The sequence below is a fragment of the Astatotilapia calliptera genome, chromosome 17 (genome assembly GCF_964374335.1).
Source record: "Astatotilapia calliptera chromosome 17, fAstCal68.1, whole genome shotgun sequence".
NCBI lineage: Eukaryota > Metazoa > Chordata > Actinopteri > Cichliformes > Cichlidae > Astatotilapia > Astatotilapia calliptera.
The window spans coordinates 25,760,500-25,771,912 of record NC_137438.1 but is presented as its reverse complement, the minus strand read 5'-3'; the positions used below and the strand labels follow the sequence as shown (position 1 = coordinate 25,771,912).

The following is an 11,413-nucleotide window of genomic DNA, read 5'->3' as shown; positions in this document are numbered from 1 at the left end:
AGATATGAGCTTACAGATCCAGCAATTTTCAAACCTGAGACACTCCATAAGAAATACAAAAAGTGTAGCATATATCTACTTAACTCCTCATTCAGATAAACTTTACTGGGGTGGGGGTTAGAGAGCGTTCTGGGAGCGGCAAACAGCTTTCTGTTTGCCGCTCACCTGCTGTACTGAAGCAACAGTACAGCAGGTGATAAGAGGAAGGACGAAAGATGCTTTATCAGTGTTTTTGAAAGGGAAGTACATACTGTGTTTGGAGATGAACATATAGATACATTTCTAATTGGTCCACCAAAGACACCAGGGTTGTCTGCGGGTAGTGCAGATCTACTCAGTGGGAGCGACACTGAAATGACGGATGCCTAGGCTGGCAGAGATGATAAAAAGCACACAGAAAGATGTAGGTGAGAAAGAGATAGGCAGACTCAGGAGAGGGAAGGCAATGAATGACGCTGCTGGAATCTAAGAGAAGTCAAGGTGCGAATATCAGTAGGAACACATGTAACAGTGAGTAATAACCAGGTTCTCAACACTGCTTTGATTGCAGTGTTTTTTGTACATATTAATTAAAACTTATATAAGAGCTTTTTCACATCAACTTAGTAGTAGAAAAAGCCTGACAATTCAATTCACTTCATTTTTATTTATATAGCACCAAATCACAAAAACAGTCGCCTCAAGGCGCTAAAGCTCGTACAAATAAAAAAGACAAATAATTACTGGCAAAAGTAAAAGCAAGGGCACAGCACAAGCTAAAAAGTAGCACATCATCTCCTTCAAATAATGCACATATGGACCCCTTTGATAAATGCAAAACAAACAGCATCTTCTTTTCAAGGTACATCTAAAGCAGTGAAGCAGTAAGGGGTCTTTTAAAATTAAAATCAGCATTTCACTGAGGCAAATCAAGTTTTCAAAGATTTTTTTTTTATCTTTGTCTCCTGCTTGTTAAAAAAAGTTTAGGATGTATGTGTGTTTTGTAGAAGTTTTTACTCCTATATTACAACACACTTTTGAAAACTAAGGGTGTGTTGTAATACAATGAAAAAAAGATAAGATGATATTGCAATATTTAGTTGGAAATGTTTCCTGATTCACTAAGTTTCAGGTGTAGGAGGAAAACTATGCCAGTCATTGCCACCTACATTGAAAACGATGGGTAAAAGTCAATTGCTGTTTGAGAGCAAGAAACTCCTCTGTACATGATCTGACGAAGATGATGACGTTATGGCCATGTCCAGTAGAAGTCAAGTTAGTAACTTTTATAAGCCATAAAATATTTATCAAATTATTGCACCCAAAAAGCAAAACAGTCCAGGAAGGAGAGTCCAGGTAAATTCATAGACCTCAAGACAGCTTAGTCGTGATTGTCAACTAATATTCTTTGAATGTTCAAATGTTTGGGGTAAATTTGCTACATAATCAGATCTGGGGTAGATTTTCTTTTAACTCTAACTCAAGAAATTATTTTGATGGCTTCTTAAACATCTCACTGCTGCTGCTCTCTGGCAGCAGCACCATGCTCTCCCGTGTTTTAAATGCACCTTAGAACAACACACAGCAACACTACACATGAGTGAGAGGAGGGAGGTTTGGGGTCTTCACACACCCCTGTTCTCTGCTGGCCATCAGGGCGGGGGGGCTGGGAGGAGGTGTTGGCCGTCCGATTGGGATCTGGGATGCGGGGCCTCCCTGCTGCTGCGGAGCCTGGGGCGGTCTGCTTGCCTCCACTCCGGGGGAAAGGGTAACATCTCCTGGGTCTAGGTGCCGTTTCCCCCTCCAGGGGTGAGGGTACCTGGACCTGGGGTATAGAGTTTTTTTGGGGAGTGTGATTGTGTGTACAGTGTCCATGTATGTCTATCCCTACGTTGGGTGAGTGCTGAGTATTTGTATATGTGTGCATGAGGGTGGGAATGCATGTTTGTGTCTGTGTGTGCCTGTTTGTCTGTGTTTATATGTCAGGTCGGGTCTTACACTCCACCTCTCTGGGAACTCCCAGGCCCTCCAAAGGCCTATCTCCCCTCACCACACTCCCTGCCGGTAACTGATGCCCTCAGGGGTCGGTGCGTTGGTGGTTCTTGGTGTCCGGGGCTGGGCGCTCAGGTATGTACCAGCTCACTCCCGGTGACTACTTGGCGGGGCCTGGTGCCTGTTGCTCGGTCAGGCCTCTTCCAGGGCAAAGGGGGCCCTCGGGCCTCCGGCCTCTGGGCCTGCGGCTCGGTTCACTCTGGCACAGCTGGCTACTGGCAGAGCCGGCGGGCACGCCACTGCAGCCCCCTCTGGCTTCTGTTCCGTGGCTACTGGGTGACCCCTCATCTGGGGCTCTCCTCAGCTCTTCCCAGGAGGGTGGCACGGATGCCCCTCCGGTGGTCCTCCTTGGGCTCTCGCACTCTGGGGCTTCTGGATGTCTGGAGGCTGGATCTCCTCCATGCCTGCTTCATGCCCTGGGGACAGGGCTATGGCTCTCTACATCCTCAAGCAGACCATTACATGGGGAAACCTTTTGAATACAAGCGCGCTGATCCACACAGGTGTGCACACGGGTGTTCACTGTTCATAGACATAAACTACACCTTTATTGGCTGCTATTTCCAATCACATTATGCGCTGTCGGTCCTGCTTGCTACACAACAACATTCAATATTTAGTATTTACTGCTGTTTACACTTAGCTAGATTAACGTGATGGTGTTGTGTTTAGTATGTTGCTCTGTTTTTTTTGCTTGTTTTCTCTTCTTTTTCTCTCAACAGGTGATCCAGGAGATTTTTTTTCTCTTTCTCTTTTTAAGTGCCCTTTCTCACTGTCCCTCTTCCCTTCATCTTTCTTTCTCCCTTTCCTATCCCTCAGTCATGTCTGTCCCGTCTGTAACAACTGAAAATAAAATAAAATAAACAATAACAACAAAGGTTGATCAAATGGACCAATACGGCAAGGCCGTGATGATCCATTTGGCAAAGTATATCCATTGGGTCTCCTTGTTGGTCTTCAGACAACAATTCTGACGGCTAAAGAACCAAATGGGACAGGCAAAAAAACCCATCTCACTCCCACCTTCATACAGACATGCATGTGTAATTGTCATTTTACGCCTTGCAAGTCAGTTCTGATATTCAAACAACACTTTCTTGTGCTTTTTATAGATGTGTTAATAGAGAAATTACAGGAAATTAGGAAGCAAAAAGGGAAACATTTAGGCTACGTCCACACATACACGGGTATTTTTGAAAACAGAGATTTATTTATTTATTTTTAAATTCCCATCCACACGTAAACGCAAAAACGAAGGAAAATGCTGCTAGGAACATGCCAAAGCAACAGGTGGCGATATATTCCTAACCGTGTAGAAATGTTGGCCAATCAGAAGTCTAGAAGCCTGGGTGGGAAAGAGTAAACAAAGATGGCGCATAGAAGCAGAACTGAGTCCTATGTGTGGAGGGACAGAAACTGTGTGTCTATATGTAAGCATGTAAACACAGCAGAGAGTAAAATGAACAGTAACAGAATTCTGTCTAAGTCCGCCATTGTAGAAATCCATTTCACCGAAACAATAACGTCCACACGTAAATGCAAAAACGGAGTTTGCGAAAATCTCCACCCTGGCAGGGGTTCTTAAAAAATCTGTTTTTAGTGACTGAAAACGACTTTTACGTGTGAACAAAAGGTGCAAACGCATAGAAAAATATGCGTTTTCAAAAATACCCAGGTACGTGTGGACGTAGCCTTAAAGTTTTGATTTCAGCCAAGGGCAGGCCAGCACTGACATTATGAGAATTTTAACTCCCCAATATATGATTTACCAAATAAAAAATAAGCCATTTTACAGGACATAAACAGGAAGCAATCTGTGAGTATTTTTGTAACAGAAATGGGATCACGAGCAGCTGCACACTAGTGAGAGAGGTTGATCTAACCTTGTGTCCCGTAATAAGACAAAAACAAGAAAGCAACCACGCTTTCAGACTAAATCCTCCCAGCATTTTTTGAACAATACGGGAGCAGACGAAAAACTGTGAATGCATGCTCAGAGAATTGGATTGCATTCCCAAAATCCCTTTGAGCCTCTTCGCTTGCCCATACACACAGTTTTAAAAGAAAACAGAATAAAGCCCAGGGCATTACAGAGAAATACTTCTGTATTGACAGCAAGTGGAGATAAAAGAGGCAAGCGAGAGGAAAAAAAACAAAAAGTAAAAAAAAACAAGGTATTCTGCCTGTCATTTCACTTAACTGTTCAACTCAGAAGCCACTGATCTCAGGGACACATGGTGCTCTGGCCAAAGTGTCAATACTGAGTATGCTTATAGTTCATAGACACTGTGGTTCAGAAGTAGCAAGAGTCGCTTTAGCTGACATTGAGCAACAGATGTGTATGGGAGTTTTAAAGACTCCAATGCACCTTTTGTTTTTCAATGAAATTCACAGAAGACAACCTTTGCTGAAATACTGATGTGGAGAAATTTAAGCATTAGCAAGTGGTCCAAAAACAATCAGTCTACTGTCAGCTTTGCCCAATTTGTGCCCAATGAATAGCCTTATGTTCATGCACCTCTCGGCGGTCGTTGTTTTAGCTGTGCACAGTTTATAGTTATAAAGCAGTCAGCTCGACTGGGTGCAGGATTACAGGATCCTTTAGCGTATACTCCCTAGGAAAAAGTAGAGGGTGGGGAAAATTAAAATGTAAGAGACTGTGGATAAAACAGCATATTCAATCAAAGACCCCAAATATTCTAATTCAAAGAGGGAACAGATGGGCTACAAAATAAACCCAATCCAGCGTATCGCCAAATGTTTTTGCATCCCCTTTATAATTTACACTGTGATAAAGAGATAAAAACAGCTCAGTGAGGAAACCAGACTATTATATATGGTGTAAGACAGGTGTGGCACTGAGTGTGACTTGAGAGCCGGCTTACTCCCTTTAAATTCCATCCAATGGGCCTCCTCACCACTGCCCTCTCAATATTAAGTCATGACTGGGGCTTTTATTTATTGTCTATTACTTTCAAATGAGACGAATGGAACCGCAATCAGTGTTGGGAGCTCGAGACAGTTCCATCATACCAGAAGTGTTTTCCCTTTCTTTGCCTTTGCCATGATTTCCCTTAGTGCCAGGTATGCCTCGTGCTTGCGTCGCGTTCATTTGTCACATCTGAGCAGCAGTGTCATCTTTCAAAACTCTCCTTCATTTCCATTGGCTTTATCACTTTACATGACATTATTTGTCATCCCTATCTGGTGCAGACAGACATAAATCCATCGTCATATATCTGTAGTGTGTAAACAAGTCCTCCTGTTTACAACTTTGATTCTACAACGGGGTGTTATCATCCTGGACAAATGAAGCTCTGAGTAGGTTCAAACAGGAAGACACTCCCTTTAGCTGCATCTAGATAACCATTTCAGTTAATGACCGCTGTGCTTTATATGTTTGACACTATTGATCGCATGTTTGTTATAGCAGATTTATTGCTGTTTAACACGTTGTACACTCCATTACCGTCTTAAAGGCCATTTGCTAGAAGGCAGACCAGCTCTCTAACCTGCTTGTGGTCCTGCTACTTTTTCTACTCCCTGTCATTTTCTGTCTCTGGCGTTTTGTCTGAATTTTAAGTTATAAATATTTCCTTTAAGTTTATTGGTTTACATAAACAATCAAGTAATTAAATTATGCCCTATTAAGATCCTGCTTTATTAGCTCTCATGAATATTTTATTGCCGTTTTCCATTAATGAGCACTAGAGAGATCGAAGTAATTTGAAACAGCTGGTTGAGAGAAAAGTTAAGGTGTTTAACACTCACGAGGGTCCCCGGCATCCTGTGTGATTGTTTCTGCGGTAATAACTCAATTAAATTAGAGTGAGGCTGGTGGTCTATTTCCAGGGAGCACAGCTCTTACAACAGAACAAACTTTGCATATTCTTTGATTATGTCAAAGACACCTAGATTAAAAAACATAACTATAGCAGCAAATCTGAAGCAGCCATTAGCTCGAGTTATTTTGTCAATAAAACAAATGTAGGATATAGTTTGCACAGAAATTAAGTTGTCATTCATATTTCAGTAAAGGTTTATAACATGATCTCAGACCCCTCCTTTACAATGAAATGTGTCCATTATCACTGATTCCACTCAGGTGCATGCAAAACAAAACAGGCGCTGCATTTGCTGCCTCAAAGCTTTTTATTAGTGTTTGCAAATCTATCTGAAGTCTACTGCTGCTAGTGCCATCTCAATCCTGGCTGCACTGGAAGCCTGAAAAAATTGTGGCTCCTGCATGTGCACTGAAAAAAAGGGACTGGCCATCTCTTGGATTTATGTAAGCATCTTGCATGCATTTAACACAATTGCCTCATGTTTTAAAGTTAAATGTAACTATATAGTGTAAAAACTACATGATATGCAGAAAGGGTGTATTAAATTGTTCATATCATGTTCAGGTGAAGTAAGTCAATAAGATAGCAACGTTAAATCTCGTGAAACCACGCGTGATTTCATCTCGCGGGCTTTGGATCGTGGTTTAAAAAAGGCATCCATCTCAGTCAAGTCGAGCAGCCAACTCTACGTTTTTGGTATGTCTTGATTTTTTGAATTCATTTTTACCATATTTCAGCCAAATGTAGTTAAACGTCTAAAGTGTCGCCATGTAACATGCTAAAAAAGAGCCGTTAGCTTATTTGCTGTTTTATCTGTTGTCAAAGAATTGGCGCTTTTTCATTTGAATTTGTCTTTGGCACAAGAGCCGTAATATCACATTAAACCTAATTACGAGGCACTCATAACATAATTTGGTTTTCTGTGTGAATAGATTTGTCAACTGACTCTTCAGTTACATTGTGTATTTACTGCACCGTGGTGTTAGTGAGATTTTGGACATTGAACAGCTTTAGCTAATATCATCAGCGGCATTATGCTAGCTTACATCCCTACCCCTCCTGCCCTCACCTGCTGTCCTTTTGTTTTTGTTTTTGTTTTTTTTGCTGCACATTGAGAGATGACCTCTATTCTGCATTTCACCAGGAGTCAGCTGATGGATTGTGGGTTCAAGGTGTTATGGTAAGAAAGTATATTCTATTTTCGTTTCTGTAACTTAATTATAATAGGTTTTTTATAATTATTAGGTGCATGCATACTCACCCTATTAATACAACTGAGAGATCCAAAATCTGCCATAGGTTTAACTTATACCTGTATGTATTGCCAGAAAGGTGATTACTGGACTCGCATTAATGCACACTTGAACTGAAATGAGGTTGTAACTTGTGGGTTGTTGGGTTGCAAATCAGAAACAAACATCTTTGGATTTTTTTTAATCCCATAAGATCTGGAAACACAGTTTTTATTCAACAAAACATTACTGATTAACCAAGCACAGTGCCTGCTGTTATTTCAAAAATAATTTTATGTCATTTCAGATAAAATGCAGCATTCCAGTGCATCCCAACCATGCCTTTACAGTCAAGGTTTCTGACGGAGCTGAGTTTTTCTCTGACAGTCTGCTGAAAGTGTTTGCAAAGTGATCGGGGGAACAGGGCACAAAGCTAAAGGATGTAGCTGCCATAATGACAGTAAGAACTTTAAAATTCTTTAACTACAAAGTGTATATGTATTGCATTAGGTCAGTAAAAGATTTTTATGCTACATCCATTGAAACAGTCAACTATTACCTGTGAGTAATGATTCCACTAAAAGGATGCCATAATTTTCGTCATGCATTTACTGGCCCACTGAGAAAAAATTATCTTTTTGTTAAAAATAAATGTTCTGGAAACTATATATCCATAAAGTTGATGTCAAACAGGAACTTTTGATATTGCTTTGTAGATGCTGGTGTTGCATGTTGACTGGTTTAAAAAGTCAAGAGTTTTTGTCTGGGATCATTTTCTTCTGTGCTACTGAAAAGTTCACAAATCTCTGTTTTCTTTGTTATAATAGTCAAGGATGACATTAATGCTCGGAGTCCCTCATCAAAGTGCTCCGCATCTGTGTGAAAGACAATTGCAACATCTTTGTGCAGGAGTTCATGGTGAGTGTTTTATGAGTAGATTGTGGCTTTGCAACATTTAAAAATGCATTTAGTTATCCACTTGATCCTCATTGGACTGGTTAGGACCAGTAGTCCTCTTTAATAATTTGAAGTTCACATGAGGCCTGGTAGTGAACTCGGCCGCCGGCCCTTGAGGCCCCATCCCCACCCCTGTATTAGGGGTCACATCAGTGTGAAAAAACTTTAAATTTGTCATTCTAATGAACAAAGGAAAATCCCACCAATATTTATATTAGCTTTTGTTTGAAAAAATGACCAACTGACCAACAGCTAACCAAATTGTGGGGCTGAAAGTCTAAATTCTAACATCTTCTGAGTGACATAACCTGGATTTCTGATGGGCCGGTGTCTTTCTAACAAAAACTAATGTAAAGCATTTGAAATTATTATGTTTTTCACCCTCTCTTAGAAACTCTGTTAGACCATGAATGGCAGCATGGCAGGCCACTCTTTGGCTATAGCTATTTACTATGTTGCTTGCATTGGTTTAAATTACTCTAACATTAGAACTGGTAGATTAAAAAGAGATGAGTTTAAAAAGGAATCTTAAAGAAATGTTTTGTGTTTAACCAGGACTTGACTGAGGCCACTGCACAGATTGAGAAAACCACAATGAACATCTGTCTCCAGAGGATGCGGCAGGCAATGACTTTTCTGATGTTGTTCTTCAAGATCTGGATAACGTGACCTTTGCAGTAGCCATGCTGTTTGGACCTTTTTTATTCCTTCAACATGAGCTACCCATCACAACTCTGCTACACTTTTGAGGTGATTCAATGGGTGGTAATGGAGTTGGATGCAACTCAGCTCTCAAGAAAAGCTCACAACTAAGACAAAACTGCTCCTGCAACGAAGCTCACTGTTATGCATGTGAGGTGACCAGCTCTAGGTGAGAGGACATTTAAATCTCACACTTGTTCTGCTGCATTTTTGAAGCTCAATTCCAGGAACGGATCGCAGGGTTCATTTTTATATACTCTGCAACTGCCATGAGGACGAGCCGTTTTTTGTTGTTGTTTGTTTTTCCTTTTGCTCTGTACAAGTTCTGTTTGTCTGTTTGGCAGCATTTTTTAATTTCTCTTTGTATTTTTTCTTTCTTTTACTAGTGAAGAGATGTAGCGTGAACAGTTATGCAGTCTAAATATCCCATATGGGTCGTGTGAAATGGTATTTTCAGTTTCATTCAGTTGAAGTAAAGAACGTTGAATATTTCTAAGTGTGCTGTTTTGAACCAAGATGTCACAGTATGATCAGTGCTGTAATTTTTGACAGTCACTGTATCAATGTTATTTTTGCGTCTCTTGAATAAAGGTTTTGACCTGCAAGTGCTAATTTCTTTAGTTATTGGGGTAAAATGGGAGGTGTTAATAGGAAGGTGTTTGCCAATTCAGTAACCTAATTTAATGTTAATGGAAACTAACATTACCTCAAATTGTTTAGTTATAATTGTTGTTTAACTGAATCTTGATGTCAGAGGCCTTAAATAGAATGTTTTGTATTGTTCTTTCCCAACATTTTTCAAAAGAAACAGTCCAATTTCTTTGCTGTGATTGATTCCAGAGAACACGGAAGAACTGACATTATTTAACTGTTGATTTATATAGATTCAGTAGAGGAGTAATGTCAGTTTAATTCTTTACCTACTGCAGTGAAATTAGACATTTTGTTTTGAAAGGTTACTGGTGGATGCCAGCAACCATCTTGGAAGAGAACAATACAATCTGTTATAAGGCCTCCATTTGAAAATTGTGTATTTGATACTAGAATATAATAGCAAAATGTAATTTGAAGATAACATGTAGTATTTAAGTGACCAAGTAGTATTGGGTAAAAGTTATTGAATCGTGTTGGGATAACGTGAGAAAATTGTGAAGGATTAAAATATTCCAAGAGCTCAAATTACTTCATCAAAACATGTTTAAGTCACATTTTATCAACACAAATTGCACAGGTTTATTGAACATGAATAAATTGTGTTAATTTAACTCAATTGTTTAAGTTGCTGCCAAAGCAAAACATCTGTGTGCAACAAATGTCCACCATTGAATTAAGTAAATCCAACAACATATTTTTTTCAGTGTGGAAGCTAAATGAGCAGATTGGCCAGGCGGGTTCCAGACTGCAATGCAACAGGAAACGTTTAAAGAGCATGCAAAGATCAGACCTTATGACCTAAATAAAGAGAATGTGATTGCAGTTATTAAAAATTAGTAGTTCATCCAACATGAGACTTTTAAAGAGAGCTAAGAAAAGATCCTTGTCCTTGCAGTGGCTTCCAGCTGAATCCAAGGGCATCAAAATCAAAAGAATCTGCTAAAACTCACCTTCTATTCCACAGCTCAACTATTATATAATGTATTAAAGTATGCTCAATCCATGTCCACTTAACCCACACGGTTTTCACAGTATTTAATTTTTCCTGCAAAACTGAGCCTTCTTCTTCAAGCCTTTTGTAAGTAACGCAGCACAGCCTGAGTAACAGTCAGTAAGTCCAATTCAATAAGCAAAAGCACATTAAAAATGTGCATTCATTTAAACAAATACAATCCAAATAAATGCAACCTTTTGAATACTCGATTGCACAAGCACATTACAAACAAAGACAATGGTTACTCCTCATCGAAGCCCTCAAGACATTCCCTTCTCAAATGATGTATCAAATAAGTTTCTTTATGCCCATCTTTTTATCACCTTCCTTCCCTCAGTGGTGTAACTGCTTCCATAAACATAAAACACAGCTTACATACCTCATGGTGTGTGACATTAGAACGTCTAGCTGCTTTAATGTGCTATTCAGACTTTTAAATTCTCTGGAAAAACAAACCCACGGGGATATTTGTAGCAGACATACCACAAATTATGTGTGATTCTAGCTTTCACTTCGATTTTGTACTTACTTTATGTGTGGGTGAAAAAACTGATTACTCTTAATCATTGCACTGCAGTGCCTATGCATTTCCTATTCCCCCTAGAGACTAATCACGCATGATTAGCTGATGGTTTCTGGTACTGGCTTCTGAATGAATACCTTTCTAAATTTAACTCCAAAAGCGCAATCTGAAATGCCACTGTACCCTGTGCTTGCATCATTATGGGGCTTTCTTTACTTTTATTATGAGTCGACACTTTGGAAAAACAACAAGGACAATTACTGGAAGTTTTCAGTTCCCACAGCAGTGCAATCTGAGCTAGACACAGTTAAAGGCTAATCAGTGAAAGTGCTTTTTAAGATGTCCCTTGAAAATCCTAACAGAGAGGGGGAATAGTTTGGGGGAATGGTGGAAGTTCTACAATTTGAGCAGATATGGAGAATGCCCTGTTCTCGTAACATTTAGTCCTGTCACAAGACGGAAAGAAATCCGCCCA

The 11,413-nt window shown here is 39.8% G+C and overlaps 1 long non-coding RNA gene across 1 annotated transcript; it reads left to right on the top strand.

Moving 5' to 3' along the window:
- The first annotated feature begins 6,432 nt into the window (after positions 1 to 6,432).
- Positions 6,433 to 8,761, top strand: LOC145421374 (uncharacterized). Its single transcript, XR_013902716.1, has 5 exons — positions 6,433 to 6,572; positions 6,993 to 7,056; positions 7,416 to 7,568; positions 7,936 to 8,026; positions 8,621 to 8,761. It is a non-coding gene; the product is annotated as an uncharacterized LOC145421374 (long non-coding RNA).
- The last annotated feature ends 2,652 nt before the right edge of the window (positions 8,762 to 11,413 follow it).